The sequence below is a fragment of the Chiloscyllium plagiosum genome, unplaced genomic scaffold (genome assembly GCF_037043375.1).
Source record: "Chiloscyllium plagiosum isolate Xiang-an unplaced genomic scaffold, Cpla_swu_hap1 HiC_scaffold_38, whole genome shotgun sequence".
Classification (NCBI taxonomy): Eukaryota; Metazoa; Chordata; class Chondrichthyes; order Orectolobiformes; family Hemiscylliidae; genus Chiloscyllium; species Chiloscyllium plagiosum.
Genome location: NW_028270176.1, coordinates 71,395,456 through 71,414,668, shown reverse-complemented (window position 1 = coordinate 71,414,668; position 19,213 = coordinate 71,395,456). Strand labels below are relative to the sequence as shown.

Below are 19,213 nucleotides of genomic sequence, written 5' to 3'. Positions count from 1 at the left end.
GATTGGGGCCAAATGCTGGGGAACGGGACTTGTTGAATTTTGGCTATGGGGTGAGCATGGACGAGGTCCACCGAAGTATCTTTTTCCACGGTGTACCCCAATAACGTCGTGTTGCTTCCACCGGCTTTAAAGGATTACTTTTTAGCGGAGTTTGCCATCGCAGTCTGTGGCACAATCATTTAGTCTGTTCGACTGCTCACGGGAAAGGTAGTATTGTGAAACACTGCAGACACGAACGACTTCCTTACTTTAGCTCCGACTGACCGTACTTGGTGAAATTTTCCCAGATCCTCAGCTGAGGATTTTTGCTGCTGGAAGTTACCTCAGAAACCCTGTTAAATCGAAATGTATTGAGCGAATCGCAAAGCAGAAAGCATTTAACACGGAACACAAACAAAACTGGCATACCTCATTCATTTTCAGACACAGAGATGCATGAGTGCTAAATGTGATACAGTCCGAGGGCATGAGTCATAAAGTAATCTCACAACTAACAACAGGGCATTTCCAAACTACTCTTTCAAACATACTGCAGCCTTAGTGCACCACCACTTTCCAGACAATGCTGAAAAGAGAGAAAGAAAGAACATAATAAGAATTGGCCGTAAAAAGTGAATTTCACCAATCACAGTCTCGATTAGATTACCTTTCCCTTCCGATGTTTCCAGGACGGAAATGAAGGAAATGGGAGAAATTCAATAAGGTATGACATCGAAATTCATTGGAACGATTTTCCCATAAGCTAGAAACCCAAATAACATCGAGTAGAGTCACCGTAGGACTTCGTTTCACAACAGCGATGAAATAACAGTCTGCATTCGGTTCCAGTAAAAGCACAACTGGCCTGGGACGGCAGAACTGTTTGCGATTTTCCGCGCGGGAGGCGAACACGATCATGACAGCAGAGACATTTTGAAATATTTGGCGGTATCCCACACCACAGTTAATTCCCTGGGAAGCAAACCCATTTTACTTTTGTTTTCAACATCAATATACAGTGGGCCCAAAACAGCATGTTAACAAGCTGCAGCGTTGGAGTTGATTAGCAGAAATGGCAGTGGTGGGATTCGAACCCACGCCCCTTTCGAGACTGGAACCTGGATCCAGCGCCTTAGACCGCTCGGCCACACTACCAGCCGGCCCGGCCGCCTCATTTTCTTGTATTTCCAATTGTGCTCGTGCATGAGCACAGATGCAAAGTCACATCAAAAGAGTTCCATGATTCCTCTCGAACTCGCACAGCTGCTGGGATGTGACCCGCTGCAATGAAAATTTCGCAGCAGATATTGATAGCCCATCAATCCAGACAAAAATCAATGGTAAGCTGAGTCACTCTTCTCAGACTCTTTTCAGGTACAAATGTATCTGTGAGTGCGTGAGAATATGGGTTCGCTTATGATTTCGTCAAATAACCATGAGCTGCTTGACATTACTGGAATTTCCATTCTTGCTTTGCTAAATAATTTCACACATTGCTCGAAACAGGACGACTTTCACGTTTACACGGAACACGAAACACACCGGACTACAGGGAAAATGCACAAACCTGAGCAGGCCGTGTTCCACATCATACCGTGCAGCATAGTTTCAGTCACTGTGTCTGTTTTTTTTTCAGAATAAGAGTCCCAAAGAATGTTCTCCACCCTAAAACCGGAGGTAGCATTACAATCCGAGAACGACAGATCACATTGTGAGGATGTTCTGACCTCGGAGACAGTTCGAGATGCCACTTTCATTGCCTTTTACCTTAACCGTGCAATTTGCTGCAGAGATGTTCACTCCTGGACATGAGCCACATGGATAAAAAACTGAGTTGGAAACCTGTGTGGGAATCGACGAGAAGAGACTCAATAAATTTTGTGAAATTCCGTGGTGCTTTTTAGAAATGCAGTTTCTGTTCACCTCAATATAAAAGCCAGTTTCTGAACATAGTAACAGAAGTCACAAGGTAATTACCTCACCGCACACCCCTCTCCAGAAGAGGTGCTAACTGCCCTTGAGTGCTTTTTGTTCTCGATGTGAAGAACTCTCACGCCTGAGTCACCTTCACGTCTCTGGCTGCTGAGTGAATCACAAAGAAGGAATTTCACTAGAGCTGCAACTGCCTCACTTCTCCACTCGCCCTCCCCGTTTACGTTTTCCTGCTCGTCAGTGATTTAAAGAAAACCAAATGGATGCGATGTCATTCTGTCGCCTCTCTGTCGATTCCTCCGTTTCAGTTCCAACATGACTTAGATCTCGGGGCGGACCTTAATACTAGCGACGCTATGAATGCGCAAGTCGAAAGGTTCCTCTGAGAGTGGAATTTCTTTCATTGCTGTTGCTGATTGAATGAGCCACTAACGTGCGAATTGCTCCAAAACATGATTCAGGACATCTGGTGCCAATTCCCGCACGTCGAATAACGATTGACAGCTTCCAAATGAGGTCTTTCTGAGACGACCTTGGGGTACATTTGACAGACAGACAAGTTCAGGAATTCGTGGTGCGCTGTGACACCAAAGCATCTGCTTCTTTCCTGTCTTTGAACCGAGCCGCCTGCGCAAGGAATGCAAATGCGGTACTGCTTTTCGTGGAAGGATCAGAAGGCGGTAACTACACTCTCAAACAGAATGGCATATGATTAGAACCAGGTTGGAGAAAAACTTAACAACGCTTTGCACTGTAATTAAATGGAATTGCATTACATTTCACTACGAGAGTAGATTTGTTCAAGCAAATTCTAAGGCAGGTTTGCAGATGCGAAACCAAGCAAGAAAGCTCAGCTCTTGTCCATGAAAAAGGCTGCAGTTGAAGAACAAAGCAGTTTCTGCCCAGTTTCGAACTGGGGAACCTTTCGCGTGTTAGGCGAAAGTGATGACCACTACACTACAGAAACAAGCCGCAGCCGCCTGTGCGGCGGCTCCGTGGCGTCCAGCACTGGAAGTTGAATCCGTTCTACGTTTCACCTTTCTGTTTCCAATATCTCGTTGTTGTCCAGCGCAATTGACATCTTGAAAACGTAAAAAAAAGACACTTTAAATTGATGACAAAATATAGACAAAGATGTCGTCGATGTTTGTACCGTAGGGCGAGGTGGAATAGGTTGGGACGACTTTCCCTGCAGCGTAACAGCTGCGACATGACCTTATGGAAGGCTGGTAAACTGAGTATTTACGTGTTTTACCCAAGTTGGTGTGAGTTGAAAACTCGACAGCATAGCTTTAAGGTGAGTGGGCTGAAAGTGAGAAAGGACCTGAGGCACATTTCCCACAAAGAAGGTTGTGCGTGTTTGGAATGATCTACCAGAGGAAGTGGAGCAGGCTATTACACTCATAAAATTGCAAAAGTAATCGGGTGAGTTTCTGGATAAGATGCGTTTAGAGGGATTGGGGCCAAATGCTGGGGAACGGGACTTGTTGAATTTTGGCTATGGGGTGAGCATGGACGAGGTCCACCGAAGTATCTTTTTCCACGGTGTACCCCAATAACGTCGTGTTGCTTCCACCGGCTTTAAAGGATTACTTTTTAGCGGAGTTTGCCATCGCAGTCTGTGGCACAATCATTTAGTCTGTTCGACTGCTCACGGGAAAGGTAGTATTGTGAAACACTGCAGACACGAACGACTTCCTTACTTTAGCTCCGACTGACCGTACTTGGTGAAATTTTCCCAGATCCTCAGCTGAGGATTTTTGCTGCTGGAAGTTACCTCAGAAACCCTGTTAAATCGAAATGTATTGAGCGAATCGCAAAGCAGAAAGCATTTAACACGGAACACAAACAAAACTGGCATACCTCATTCATTTTCAGACACAGAGATGCATGAGTGCTAAATGTGATACAGTCCGAGGGCATGAGTCATAAAGTAATCTCACAACTAACAACAGGGCATTTCCAAACTACTCTTTCAAACATACTGCAGCCTTAGTGCACCACCACTTTCCAGACAATGCTGAAAAGAGAGAAAGAAAGAACATAATAAGAATTGGCCGTAAAAAGTGAATTTCACCAATCACAGTCTCGATTAGATTACCTTTCCCTTCCGATGTTTCCAGGACGGAAATGAAGGAAATGGGAGAAATTCAATAAGGTATGACATCGAAATTCATTGGAACGATTTTCCCATAAGCTAGAAACCCAAATAACATCGAGTAGAGTCACCGTAGGACTTCGTTTCACAACAGCGATGAAATAACAGTCTGCATTCGGTTCCAGTAAAAGCACAACTGGCCTGGGACGGCAGAACTGTTTGCGATTTTCCGCGCGGGAGGCGAACACGATCATGACAGCAGAGACATTTTGAAATATTTGGCAGTATCCCACACCACAGTTAATTCCCTGGGAAGCAAACCCATTTTACTTTTGTTTTCAACATCAATATACAGTGGGCCCAAAACAGCATGTTAACAAGCTGCAGCGTTGGAGTTGATTAGCAGAAATGGCAGTGGTGGGATTCGAACCCACGCCCCTTTCGAGACTGGAACCTGGATCCAGCGCCTTAGACCGCTCGGCCACACTACCAGCCGGCCCGGCCGCCTCATTTTCTTGTATTTCCAATTGTGCTCGTGCATGAGCACAGATGCAAAGTCACATCAAAAGAGTTCCATGATTCCTCTCGAACTCGCACAGCTGCTGGGATGTGACCCGCTGCAATGAAAATTTCGCAGCAGATATTGATAGCCCATCAATCCAGACAAAAATCAATGGTAAGCTGAGTCACTCTTCTCAGACTCTTTTCAGGTACAAATGTATCTGTGAGTGCGTGAGAATATGGGTTCGCTTATGATTTCGTCAAATAACCATGAGCTGCTTGACATTACTGGAATTTCCATTCTTGCTTTGCTAAATAATTTCACACATTGCTCGAAACAGGACGACTTTCACGTTTACACGGAACACGAAACACACCGGACTACAGGGAAAATGCACAAACCTGAGCAGGCCGTGTTCCACATCATACCGTGCAGCATAGTTTCAGTCACTGTGTCTGTTTTTTTTTTCAGAATAAGAGTCCCAAAGAATGTTCTCCACCCTAAAACCGGAGGTAGCATTACAATCCGAGAACGACAGATCACATTGTGAGGATGTTCTGACCTCGGAGACAGTTCGAGATGCCACTTTCATTGCCTTTTACCTTAACCGTGCAATTTGCTGCAGAGATGTTCACTCCTGGACATGAGCCACATGGATAAAAAACTGAGTTGGAAACCTGTGTGGGAATCGACGAGAAGAGACTCAATAAATTTTGTGAAATTCCATGGTGCTTTTTAGAAATGCAGTTTCTGTTCACCTCAATATAAAAGCCAGTTTCTGAACATAGTAACAGAAGTCACAAGGTAATTACCTCACCGCACACCCCACTCCAGAAGAGGTGCTAACTGCCCTTGAGTGCTTTTTGTTCTCGATGTGAAGAACTCTCACGCCTGAGTCACCTTCACGTCTCTGGCTGCTGAGTGAATCACAAAGAAGGAATTTCACTAGAGCTGCAACTGCCTCACTTCTCCACTCGCCCTCCCCGTTTACATTTTCCTGCTCGTCAGTGATTTAAAGAAAACCAAATGGATGCGATGTCATTCTGTCGCCTCTCTGTCGATTCCTCCGTTTCAGTTCCAACATGACTTAGATCTCGGGGCGGACCTTAATACTAGCGACGCTATGAATGCGCAAGTCGAAAGGTTCCTCTGAGAGTGGAATTTCTTTCATTGCTGTTGCTGATTGAATGAGCCACTAACGTGCGAATTGCTCCAAAACATGATTCAGGACATCTGGTGCCAATTCCCGCACGTCGAATAACGATTGACAGCTTCCAAATGAGGTCTTTCTGAGACGACCTTGGGGTACATTTGACAGACAGACAAGTTCAGGAATTCGTGGTGCGCTGTGACACCAAAGCATCTGCTTCTTTCCTGTCTTTGAACCGAGCCGCCTGCGCAAGGAATGCAAATGCGGTACTGCTTTTCGTGGAAGGATCAGAAGGCGGTAACTACACTCTCAAACAGAATGGCATATGATTAGAACCAGGTTGGAGAAAAACTTAACAACGCTTTGCACTGTAATTAAATGGAATTGCATTACATTTCACTACGAGAGTAGATTTGTTCAAGCAAATTCTAAGGCAGGTTTGCAGATGCGAAACCAAGCAAGAAAGCTCAGCTCTTGTCCATGAAAAAGGCTGCAGTTGAAGAACAAAGCAGTTTCTGCCCAGTTTCGAACTGGGGAACCTTTCGCGTGTTAGGCGAAAGTGATGACCACTACACTACAGAAACAAGCCGCAGCCGCCTGTGCGGCGGCTCCGTGGCGTCCAGCACTGGAAGTTGAATCCGTTCTACGTTTCACCTTTCTGTTTCCAATATCTCGTTGTTGTCCAGCGCAATTGACATCTTGAAAACGTAAAAAAAAGACACTTTAAATTGATGACAAAATATAGACAAAGATGTCGTCGATGTTTGTACCGTAGGGCGAGGTGGAATAGGTTGGGACGACTTTCCCTGCAGCGTAACAGCTGCGACATGACCTTATGGAAGGCTGGTAAACTGAGTATTTACGTGTTTTACCCAAGTTGGTGTGAGTTGAAAACTCGACAGCATAGCTTTAAGGTGAGTGGGCTGAAAGTGAGAAAGGACCTGAGGCACATTTCCCACAAAGAAGGTTGTGCGTGTTTGGAATGATCTACCAGAGGAAGTGGAGCAGGCTATTACACTCATAAAATTGCAAAAGTAATCGGGTGAGTTTCTGGATAAGATGCGTTTAGAGGGATTGGGGCCAAATGCTGGGGAACGGGACTTGTTGAATTTTGGCTATGGGGTGAGCATGGACGAGGTCCACCGAAGTATCTTTTTCCACGGTGTACCCCAATAACGTCGTGTTGCTTCCACCGGCTTTAAAGGATTACTTTTTAGCGGAGTTTGCCATCGCAGTCTGTGGCACAATCATTTAGTCTGTTCGACTGCTCACGGGAAAGGTAGTATTGTGAAACACTGCAGACACGAACGACTTCCTTACTTTAGCTCCGACTGACCGTACTTGGTGAAATTTTCCCAGATCCTCAGCTGACGATTTTTGCTGCTGGAAGTTACCTCAGAAACCCTGTTAAATCGAAATGTATTGAGCGAATCGCAAAGCAGAAAGCATTTAACACGGAACACAAACAAAACTGGCATACCTCATTCATTTTCAGACACAGAGATGCATGAGTGCTAAATGTGATACAGTCCGAGGGCATGAGTCATAAAGTAATCTCACAACTAACAACAGGGCATTTCCAAACTACTCTTTCAAACATACTGCAGCCTTAGTGCACCACCACTTTCCAGACAATGCTGAAAAGAGAGAAAGAAAGAACATAATAAGAATTGGCCGTAAAAAGTGAATTTCACCAATCACAGTCTCGATTAGATTACCTTTCCCTTCCGATGTTTCCAGGACGGAAATGAAGGAAATGGGAGAAATTCAATAAGGTATGACATCGAAATTCATTGGAACGATTTTCCCATAAGCTAGAAACCCAAATAACATCGAGTAGAGTCACCGTAGGACTTCGTTTCACAACAGCGATGAAATAACAGTCTGCATTCGGTTCCAGTAAAAGCACAACTGGCCTGGGACGGCAGAACTGTTTGCGATTTTCCGCGCGGGAGGCGAACACGATCATGACAGCAGAGACATTTTGAAATATTTGGCGGTATCCCACACCACAGTTAATTCCCTGGGAAGCAAACCCATTTTACTTTTGTTTTCAACATCAATATACAGTGGGCCCAAAACAGCATGTTAACAAGCTGCAGCGTTGGAGTTGATTAGCAGAAATGGCAGTGGTGGGATTCGAACCCACGCCCCTTTCGAGACTGGAACCTGGATCCAGCGCCTTAGACCGCTCGGCCACACTACCAGCCGGCCCAGCCGCCTCATTTTCTTGTATTTCCAATTGTGCTCGTGCATGAGCACAGATGCAAAGTCACATCAAAAGAGTTCCATGATTCCTCTCGAACCCGCACAGCTGCTGGGATGTGACCCGCTGCAATGAAAATTTCGCAGCAGATATTGATAGCCCATCAATCCAGACAAAAATCAATGGTAAGCTGAGTCACTCTTCTCAGACTCTTTTCAGGTACAAATGTATCTGTGAGTGCGTGAGAATATGGGTTCGCTTATGATTTCGTCAAATAACCATGAGCTGCTTGACATTACTGGAATTTCCATTCTTGCTTTGCTAAATAATTTCACACATTGCTCGAAACAGGACGACTTTCACGTTTACACGGAACACGAAACATACCGGACTACAGGGAAAATGCACAAACCTGAGCAGGCCGTGTTCCACATCATACCGTGCAGCATAGTTTCAGTCACTGTGTCTGTTTTTTTTTTTCAGAATAAGAGTCCCAAAGAATGTTCTCCACCCTAAAACCGGAGGTAGCATTACAATCCGAGAACGACAGATCACATTGTGAGGATGTTCTGACCTCGGAGACAGTTCGAGATGCCACTTTCATTGCCTTTTACCTTAACCGTGCAATTTGCTGCAGAGATGTTCACTCCTGGACATGAGCCACATGGATAAAAAACTGAGTTGGAAACCTGTGTGGGAATCGACGAGAAGAGACTCAATAAATTTTGTGAAATTCCATGGTGCTTTTTAGAAATGCAGTTTCTGTTCACCTCAATATAAAAGCCAGTTTCTGAACATAGTAACAGAAGTCACAAGGTAATTACCTCACCGCACACCCCACTCCAGAAGAGGTGCTAACTGCCCTTGAGTGCTTTTTGTTCTCGATGTGAAGAACTCTCACGCCTGAGTCACCTTCACGTCTCTGGCTGCTGAGTGAATCACAAAGAAGGAATTTCACTAGAGCTGCAACTGCCTCACTTCTCCACTCGCCCTCCCCGTTTACATTTTCCTGCTCGTCAGTGATTTAAAGAAAACCAAATGGATGCGATGTCATTCTGTCGCCTCTCTGTCGATTCCTCCGTTTCAGTTCCAACATGACTTAGATCTCGGGGCGGACCTTAATACTAGCGACGCTATGAATGCGCAAGTCGAAAGGTTCCTCTGAGAGTGGAATTTCTTTCATTGCTGTTGCTGATTGAATGAGCCACTAACGTGCGAATTGCTCCAAAACATGATTCAGGACATCTGGTGCCAATTCCCGCACGTCGAATAACGATTGACAGCTTCCAAATGAGGTCTTTCTGAGACGACCTTGGGGTACATTTGACAGACAGACAAGTTCAGGAATTCGTGGTGCGCTGTGACACCAAAGCATCTGCTTCTTTCCTGTCTTTGAACCGAGCCGCCTGCGCAAGGAATGCAAATGCGGTACTGCTTTTCGTGGAAGGATCAGAAGGCGGTAACTACACTCTCAAACAGAATGGCATATGATTAGAACCAGGTTGGAGAAAAACTTAACAACGCTTTGCACTGTAATTAAATGGAATTGCATTACATTTCACTACGAGAGTAGATTTGTTCAAGCAAATTCTAAGGCAGGTTTGCAGATGCGAAACCAAGCAAGAAAGCTCAGCTCTTGTCCATGAAAAAGGCTGCAGTTGAAGAACAAAGCAGTTTCTGCCCAGTTTCGAACTGGGGAACCTTTCGCGTGTTAGGCGAAAGTGATGACCACTACACTACAGAAACAAGCCGCAGCCGCCTGTGCGGCGGCTCCGTGGCGTCCAGCACTGGAAGTTGAATCCGTTCTACGTTTCACCTTTCTGTTTCCAATATCTCGTTGTTGTCCAGCGCAATTGACATCTTGAAAACGTAAAAAAAAGACACTTTAAATTGATGACAAAATATAGACAAAGATGTCGTCGATGTTTGTACCGTAGGGCGAGGTGGAATAGGTTGGGACGACTTTCCCTGCAGCGTAACAGCTGCGACATGACCTTATGGAAGGCTGGTAAACTGAGTATTTACGTGTTTTACCCAAGTTGGTGTGAGTTGAAAACTCGACAGCATAGCTTTAAGGTGAGTGGGCTGAAAGTGAGAAAGGACCTGAGGCACATTTCCCACAAAGAAGGTTGTGCGTGTTTGGAATGATCTACCAGAGGAAGTGGAGCAGGCTATTACACTCATAAAATTGCAAAAGTAATCGGGTGAGTTTCTGGATAAGATGCGTTTAGAGGGATTGGGGCCAAATGCTGGGGAACGGGACTTGTTGAATTTTGGCTATGGGGTGAGCATGGACGAGGTCCACCGAAGTATCTTTTTCCACGGTGTACCCCAATAACGTCGTGTTGCTTCCACCGGCTTTAAAGGATTACTTTTTAGCGGAGTTTGCCATCGCAGTCTGTGGCACAATCATTTAGTCTGTTCGACTGCTCACGGGAAAGGTAGTATTGTGAAACACTGCAGACACGAACGACTTCCTTACTTTAGCTCCGACTGACCGTACTTGGTGAAATTTTCCCAGATCCTCAGCTGAGGATTTTTGCTGCTGGAAGTTACCTCAGAAACCCTGTTAAATCGAAATGTATTGAGCGAATCGCAAAGCAGAAAGCATTTAACACGGAACACAAACAAAACTGGCATACCTCATTCATTTTCAGACACAGAGATGCATGAGTGCTAAATGTGATACAGTCCGAGGGCATGAGTCATAAAGTAATCTCACAACTAACAACAGGGCATTTCCAAACTACTCTTTCAAACATACTGCAGCCTTAGTGCACCACCACTTTCCAGACAATGCTGAAAAGAGAGAAAGAAAGAACATAATAAGAATTGGCCGTAAAAAGTGAATTTCACCAATCACAGTCTCGATTAGATTACCTTTCCCTTCCGATGTTTCCAGGACGGAAATGAAGGAAATGGGAGAAATTCAATAAGGTATGACATCGAAATTCATTGGAACGATTTTCCCATAAGCTAGAAACCCAAATAACATCGAGTAGAGTCACCGTAGGACTTCGTTTCACAACAGCGATGAAATAACAGTCTGCATTCGGTTCCAGTAAAAGCACAACTGGCCTGGGACGGCAGAACTGTTTGCGATTTTCCGCGCGGGAGGCGAACACGATCATGACAGCAGAGACATTTTGAAATATTTGGCAGTATCCCACACCACAGTTAATTCCCTGGGAAGCAAACCCATTTTACTTTTGTTTTCAACATCAATATACAGTGGGCCCAAAACAGCATGTTAACAAGCTGCAGCGTTGGAGTTGATTAGCAGAAATGGCAGTGGTGGGATTCGAACCCACGCCCCTTTCGAGACTGGAACCTGGATCCAGCGCCTTAGACCGCTCGGCCACACTACCAGCCGGCCCGGCCGCCTCATTTTCTTGTATTTCCAATTGTGCTCGTGCATGAGCACAGATGCAAAGTCACATCAAAAGAGTTCCATGATTCCTCTCGAACTCGCACAGCTGCTGGGATGTGACCCGCTGCAATGAAAATTTCGCAGCAGATATTGATAGCCCATCAATCCAGACAAAAATCAATGGTAAGCTGAGCCACTCTTCTCAGACTCTTTTCAGGTACAAATGTATCTGTGAGTGCGTGAGAATATGGGTTCGCTTATGATTTCGTCAAATAACCATGAGCTGCTTGACATTACTGGAATTTCCATTCTTGCTTTGCTAAATAATTTCACACATTGCTCGAAACAGGACGACTTTCACGTTTACACGGAACACGAAACACACCGGACTACAGGGAAAATGCACAAACCTGAGCAGGCCGTGTTCCACATCATACCGTGCAGCATAGTTTCAGTCACTGTGTCTGTTTTTTTTTTCAGAATAAGAGTCCCAAAGAATGTTCTCCACCCTAAAACCGGAGGTAGCATTACAATCCGAGAACGACAGATCACATTGTGAGGATGTTCTGACCTCGGAGACAGTTCGAGATGCCACTTTCATTGCCTTTTACCTTAACCGTGCAATTTGCTGCAGAGATGTTCACTCCTGGACATGAGCCACATGGATAAAAAACTGAGTTGGAAACCTGTGTGGGAATCGACGAGAAGAGACTCAATAAATTTTGTGAAATTCCATGGTGCTTTTTAGAAATGCAGTTTCTGTTCACCTCAATATAAAAGCCAGTTTCTGAACATAGTAACAGAAGTCACAAGGTAATTACCTCACCGCACACCCCTCTCCAGAAGAGGTGCTAACTGCCCTTGAGTGCTTTTTGTTCTCGATGTGAAGAACTCTCACGCCTGAGTCACCTTCACGTCTCTGGCTGCTGAGTGAATCACAAAGAAGGAATTTCACTAGAGCTGCAACTGCCTCACTTCTCCACTCGCCCTCCCCGTTTACGTTTTCCTGCTCGTCAGTGATTTAAAGAAAACCAAATGGATGCGATGTCATTCTGTCGCCTCTCTGTCGATTCCTCCGTTTCAGTTCCAACATGACTTAGATCTCGGGGCGGACCTTAATACTAGCGACGCTATGAATGCGCAAGTCGAAAGGTTCCTCTGAGAGTGGAATTTCTTTCATTGCTGTTGCTGATTGAATGAGCCACTAACGTGCGAATTGCTCCAAAACATGATTCAGGACATCTGGTGCCAATTCCCGCACGTCGAATAACGATTGACAGCTTCCAAATGAGGTCTTTCTGAGACGACCTTGGGGTACATTTGACAGACAGACAAGTTCAGGAATTCGTGGTGCGCTGTGACACCAAAGCATCTGCTTCTTTCCTGTCTTTGAACCGAGCCGCCTGCGCAAGGAATGCAAATGCGGTACTGCTTTTCGTGGAAGGATCAGAAGGCGGTAACTACACTCTCAAACAGAATGGCATATGATTAGAACCAGGTTGGAGAAAAACTTAACAACGCTTTGCACTGTAATTAAATGGAATTGCATTACATTTCACTACGAGAGTAGATTTGTTCAAGCAAATTCTAAGGCAGGTTTGCAGATGCGAAACCAAGCAAGAAAGCTCAGCTCTTGTCCATGAAAAAGGCTGCAGTTGAAGAACAAAGCAGTTTCTGCCCAGTTTCGAACTGGGGAACCTTTCGCGTGTTAGGCGAAAGTGATGACCACTACACTACAGAAACAAGCCGCAGCCGCCTGTGCGGCGGCTCCGTGGCGTCCAGCACTGGAAGTTGAATCCGTTCTACGTTTCACCTTTCTGTTTCCAATATCTCGTTGTTGTCCAGCGCAATTGACATCTTGAAAACGTAAAAAAAAGACACTTTAAATTGATGACAAAATATAGACAAAGATGTCGTCGATGTTTGTACCGTAGGGCGAGGTGGAATAGGTTGGGACGACTTTCCCTGCAGCGTAACAGCTGCGACATGACCTTATGGAAGGCTGGTAAACTGAGTATTTACGTGTTTTACCCAAGTTGGTGTGAGTTGAAAACTCGACAGCATAGCTTTAAGGTGAGTGGGCTGAAAGTGAGAAAGGACCTGAGGCACATTTCCCACAAAGAAGGTTGTGCGTGTTTGGAATGATCTACCAGAGGAAGTGGAGCAGGCTATTACACTCATAAAATTGCAAAAGTAATCGGGTGAGTTTCTGGATAAGATGCGTTTAGAGGGATTGGGGCCAAATGCTGGGGAACGGGACTTGTTGAATTTTGGCTATGGGGTGAGCATGGACGAGGTCCACCGAAGTATCTTTTTCCACGGTGTACCCCAATAACGTCGTGTTGCTTCCACCGGCTTTAAAGGATTACTTTTTAGCGGAGTTTGCCATCGCAGTCTGTGGCACAATCATTTAGTCTGTTCGACTGCTCACGGGAAAGGTAGTATTGTGAAACACTGCAGACACGAACGACTTCCTTACTTTAGCTCCGACTGACCGTACTTGGTGAAATTTTCCCAGATCCTCAGCTGAGGATTTTTGCTGCTGGAAGTTACCTCAGAAACCCTGTTAAATCGAAATGTATTGAGCGAATCGCAAAGCAGAAAGCATTTAACACGGAACACAAACAAAACTGGCATACCTCATTCATTTTCAGACACAGAGATGCATGAGTGCTAAATGTGATACAGTCCGAGGGCATGAGTCATAAAGTAATCTCACAACTAACAACAGGGCATTTCCAAACTACTCTTTCAAACATACTGCAGCCTTAGTGCACCACCACTTTCCAGACAATGCTGAAAAGAGAGAAAGAAAGAACATAATAAGAATTGGCCGTAAAAAGTGAATTTCACCAATCACAGTCTCGATTAGATTACCTTTCCCTTCCGATGTTTCCAGGACGGAAATGAAGGAAATGGGAGAAATTCAATAAGGTATGACATCGAAATTCATTGGAACGATTTTCCCATAAGCTAGAAACCCAAATAACATCGAGTAGAGTCACCGTAGGACTTCGTTTCACAACAGCGATGAAATAACAGTCTGCATTCGGTTCCAGTAAAAGCACAACTGGCCTGGGACGGCAGAACTGTTTGCGATTTTCCGCGCGGGAGGCGAACACGATCATGACAGCAGAGACATTTTGAAATATTTGGCAGTATCCCACACCACAGTTAATTCCCTGGGAAGCAAACCCATTTTACTTTTGTTTTCAACATCAATATACAGTGGGCCCAAAACAGCATGTTAACAAGCTGCAGCGTTGGAGTTGATTAGCAGAAATGGCAGTGGTGGGATTCGAACCCACGCCCCTTTCGAGACTGGAACCTGGATCCAGCGCCTTAGACCGCTCGGCCACACTACCAGCCGGCCCGGCCGCCTCATTTTCTTGTATTTCCAATTGTGCTCGTGCATGAGCACAGATGCAAAGTCACATCAAAAGAGTTCCATGATTCCTCTCGAACTCGCACAGCTGCTGGGATGTGACCCGCTGCAATGAAAATTTCGCAGCAGATATTGATAGCCCATCAATCCAGACAAAAATCAATGGTAAGCTGAGTCACTCTTCTCAGACTCTTTTCAGGTACAAATGTATCTGTGAGTGCGTGAGAATATGGGTTCGCTTATGATTTCGTCAAATAACCATGAGCTGCTTGACATTACTGGAATTTCCATTCTTGCTTTGCTAAATAATTTCACACATTGCTCGAAACAGGACGACTTTCACGTTTACACGGAACACGAAACACACCGGACTACAGGGAAAATGCACAAACCTGAGCAGGCCGTGTTCCACATCATACCGTGCAGCATAGTTTCAGTCACTGTGTCTGTTTTTTTTTTCAGAATAAGAGTCCCAAAGAATGTTCTCCACCCTAAAACCGGAGGTAGCATTACAATCCGAGAACGACAGATCACATTGTGAGGATGTTCTGACCTCGGAGACAGTTCGAGATGCCACTTTCATTGCCTTTTACCTTAACCGTGCAATTTGCTGCAGAGATGTTCACTCCTGGACATGAGCCACATGGATAAAAAACTGAGTTGGAAACCTGTGTGGGAATCGACGAGAAGAGACTCAATAAATTTTGTGAAATTCCATGGTGCTTTTTAGAAATGCAGTTTCTGTTCACCTCAATATAAAAGCCAGTTTCTGAACATAGTAACAGAAGTCACAAGGTAATTACCTCACCGCACACCCCTCTCCAGAAGAGGTGCTAACTGCCCTTGAGTGCTTTTTGTTCTCGATGTGAAGAACTCTCACGCCTGAGTCACCTTCACGTCTCTGGCTGCTGAGTGAATCACAAAGAAGGAATTTCACTAGAGCTGCAACTGCCTCACTTCTCCACTCGCCCTCCCCGTTTACGTTTTCCTGCTCGTCAGTGATTTAAAGAAAACCAAATGGATGCGATGTCATTCTGTCGCCTCTCTGTCGATTCCTCCGTTTCAGTTCCAACATGACTTAGATCTCGGGGCGGACCTTAATACTAGCGACGCTATGAATGCGCAAGTCGAAAGGTTCCTCTGAGAGTGGAATTTCTTTCATTGCTGTTGCTGATTGAATGAGCCACTAACGTGCGAATTGCTCCAAAACATGATTCAGGACATCTGGTGCCAATTCCCGCACGTCGAATAACGATTGACAGCTTCCAAATGAGGTCTTTCTGAGACGACCTTGGGGTACATTTGACAGACAGACAAGTTCAGGAATTCGTGGTGCGCTGTGACACCAAAGCATCTGCTTCTTTCCTGTCTTTGAACCGAGCCGCCTGCGCAAGGAATGCAAATGCGGTACTGCTTTTCGTGGAAGGATCAGAAGGCGGTAACTACACTCTCAAACAGAATGGCATATGATTAGAACCAGGTTGGAGAAAAACTTAACAACGCTTTGCACTGTAATTAAATGGAATTGCATTACATTTCACTACGAGAGTAGATTTGTTCAAGCAAATTCTAAGGCAGGTTTGCAGATGCGAAACCAAGCAAGAAAGCTCAGCTCTTGTCCATGAAAAAGGCTGCAGTTGAAGAACAAAGCAGTTTCTGCCCAGTTTCGAACTGGGGAACCTTTCGCGTGTTAGGCGAAAGTGATGACCACTACACTACAGAAACAAGCCGCAGCCGCCTGTGCGGCGGCTCCGTGGCGTCCAGCACTGGAAGTTGAATCCGTTCTACGTTTCACCTTTCTGTTTCCAATATCTCGTTGTTGTCCAGCGCAATTGACATCTTGAAAACGTAAAAAAAAGACACTTTAAATTGATGACAAAATATAGACAAAGATGTCGTCGATGTTTGTACCGTAGGGCGAGGTGGAATAGGTTGGGACGACTTTCCCTGCAGCGTAACAGCTGCGACATGACCTTATGGAAGGCTGGTAAACTGAGTATTTACGTGTTTTACCCAAGTTGGTGTGAGTTGAAAACTCGACAGCATAGCTTTAAGGTGAGTGGGCTGAAAGTGAGAAAGGACCTGAGGCACATTTCCCACAAAGAAGGTTGTGCGTGTTTGGAATGATCTACCAGAGGAAGTGGAGCAGGCTATTACACTCATAAAATTGCAAAAGTAATCGGGTGAGTTTCTGGATAAGATGCGTTTAGAGGGATTGGGGCCAAATGCTGGGGAACGGGACTTGTTGAATTTTGGCTATGGGGTGAGCATGGACGAGGTCCACCGAAGTATCTTTTTCCACGGTGTACCCCAATAACGTCGTGTTGCTTCCACCGGCTTTAAAGGATTACTTTTTAGCGGAGTTTGCCATCGCAGTCTGTGGCACAATCATTTAGTCTGTTCGACTGCTCACGGGAAAGGTAGTATTGTGAAACACTGCAGACACGAACGACTTCCTTACTTTAGCTCCGACTGACCGTACTTGGTGAAATTTTCCCAGATCCTCAGCTGAGGATTTTTGCTGCTGGAAGTTACCTCAGAAACCCTGTTAAATCGAAATGTATTGAGCGAATCGCAAAGCAGAAAGCATTTAACACGGAACACAAACAAAACTGGCATACCTCATTCATTTTCAGACACAGAGATGCATGAGTGCTAAATGTGATACAGTCCGAGGGCATGAGTCATAAAGTAATCTCACAACTAACAACAGGGCATTTCCAAACTACTCTTTCAAACATACTGCAGCCTTAGTGCACCACCACTTTCCAGACAATGCTGAAAAGAGAGAAAGAAAGAACATAATAAGAATTGGCCGTAAAAAGTGAATTTCACCAATCACAGTCTCGATTAGATTACCTTTCCCTTCCGATGTTTCCAGGACGGAAATGAAGGAAATGGGAGAAATTCAATAAGGTATGACATCGAAATTCATTGGAACGATTTTCCCATAAGCTAGAAACCCAAATAACATCGAGTAGAGTCACCGTAGGACTTCGTTTCACAACAGCGATGAAATAACAGTCTGCATTCGGTTCCAGTAAAAGCACAACTGGCCTGGGACGGCAGAACTGTTTGCGATTTTCCGCGCGGGAGGCGAACACGATCATGACAGCAGAGACATTTTGAAATATTTGGCAGTATCCCACACCACAGTTAATTCCCTGGGAAGCAAACCCATTTTACTTTTGTTTTCAACATCAATATACAGTGGGCCCAAAACAGCATGTTAACAAGCTGCAGCGTTGGAGTTGATTAGCAGAAATGGCAGTGGTGGGATTCGAACCCACGCCCCTTTCGAGACTGGAACCTGGATCCAGCGCCTTAGACCGCTCGGCCACACTACCAGCCGGCCCGGCCGCCTCATTTTCTTGTATTTCCAATTGTGCTCGTGCATGAGCACAGATGCAAAGTCACATCAAAAGAGTTCCATGATTCCTCTCGAACTCGCACAGCTGCTGGGATGTGACCCGCTGCAATGAAAATTTCGCAGCAGATATTGATAGCCCATCAATCCAGACAAAAATCAATGGTAAGCTGAGTCACTCTTCTCAGACTCTTTTCAGGTACAAATGTATCTGTGAGTGCGTGAGAATATGGGTTCGCTTATGATTTCGTCAAATAACCATGAGCTGCTTGACATTACTGGAATTTCCATTCTTGCTTTGCTAAATAATTTCACACATTGCTCGAAACAGGACGACTTTCACGTTTACACGGAACACGAAACACACCGGACTACAGGGAAAATGCACAAACCTGAGCAGGCCGTGTTCCACATCATACCGTGCAGCATAGTTTCAGTCACTGTGTCTGTTTTTTTTTCAGAATAAGAGTCCCAAAGAATGTTCTCCACCCTAAAACCGGAGGTAGCATTACAATCCGAGAACGACAGATCACATTGTGAGGATGTTCTGACCTCGGAGACAGTTCGAGATGCCACTTTCATTGCCTTTTACCTTAACCGTGCAATTTGCTGCAGAGATGTTCACTCCTGGACATGAGCCACATGGATAAAAAACTGAGTTGGAAACCTGTGTGGGAATCGACGAGAAGAGACTCAATAAATTTTGTGAAATTCCATGGTGCTTTTTAGAAATGCAGTTTCTGTTCACCTCAATATAAAAGCCAGTTTCTGAACATAGTAACAGAAGTCACAAGGTAATTACCTCACCGCACACCCCACTCCAGAAGAGGTGCTAACTGCCCTTGAGTGCTTTTTGTTCTCGATGTGAAGAACTCTCACGCCTGAGTCACCTTCACGTCTCTGGCTGCTGAGTGAATCACAAAGAAGGAATTTCACTAGAGCTGCAACTGCCTCACTTCTCCACTCGCCCTCCCCGTTTACATTTTCCTGCTCGTCAGTGATTTAAAGAAAACCAAATGGATGCGATGTCATTCTGTCGCCTCTCTGTCGATTCCTCCGTTTCAGTTCCAACATGACTTAGATCTCGGGGCGGACCTTAATACTAGCGACGCTATGAATGCGCAAGTCGAAAGGTTCCTCTGAGAGTGGAATTTCTTTCATTGCTGTTGCTGATTGAATGAGCCACTAACGTGCGAATTGCTCCAAAACATGATTCAGGACATC

The 19,213-nt window shown here is 45.1% G+C and overlaps 6 non-coding genes across 6 annotated transcripts; all 6 read right to left on the bottom strand.

Moving 5' to 3' along the window:
• Positions 1–1,052: 1,052 nt before the first annotated feature.
• trnal-cag (transfer RNA leucine (anticodon CAG)) lies at positions 1,053–1,134 on the bottom strand. The gene has a single exon. It is a non-coding gene; the product is annotated as a tRNA-Leu (tRNA).
• A 3,284-nt stretch (positions 1,135–4,418) lies between these two features.
• On the bottom strand, positions 4,419–4,500 carry trnal-cag (transfer RNA leucine (anticodon CAG)). The gene has a single exon. It is a non-coding gene; the product is annotated as a tRNA-Leu (tRNA).
• Positions 4,501–7,785: 3,285 nt separating this feature from the next.
• trnal-cag (transfer RNA leucine (anticodon CAG)) lies at positions 7,786–7,867 on the bottom strand. Its single transcript has one exon. It is a non-coding gene; the product is annotated as a tRNA-Leu (tRNA).
• A 3,286-nt stretch (positions 7,868–11,153) lies between these two features.
• On the bottom strand, positions 11,154–11,235 carry trnal-cag (transfer RNA leucine (anticodon CAG)). Its single transcript has one exon. It is a non-coding gene; the product is annotated as a tRNA-Leu (tRNA).
• Positions 11,236–14,520: 3,285 nt separating this feature from the next.
• Positions 14,521–14,602, bottom strand: trnal-cag (transfer RNA leucine (anticodon CAG)). Its single transcript has one exon. It is a non-coding gene; the product is annotated as a tRNA-Leu (tRNA).
• A 3,285-nt stretch (positions 14,603–17,887) lies between these two features.
• Positions 17,888–17,969, bottom strand: trnal-cag (transfer RNA leucine (anticodon CAG)). The gene has a single exon. It is a non-coding gene; the product is annotated as a tRNA-Leu (tRNA).
• Positions 17,970–19,213: the final 1,244 nt, after the last annotated feature.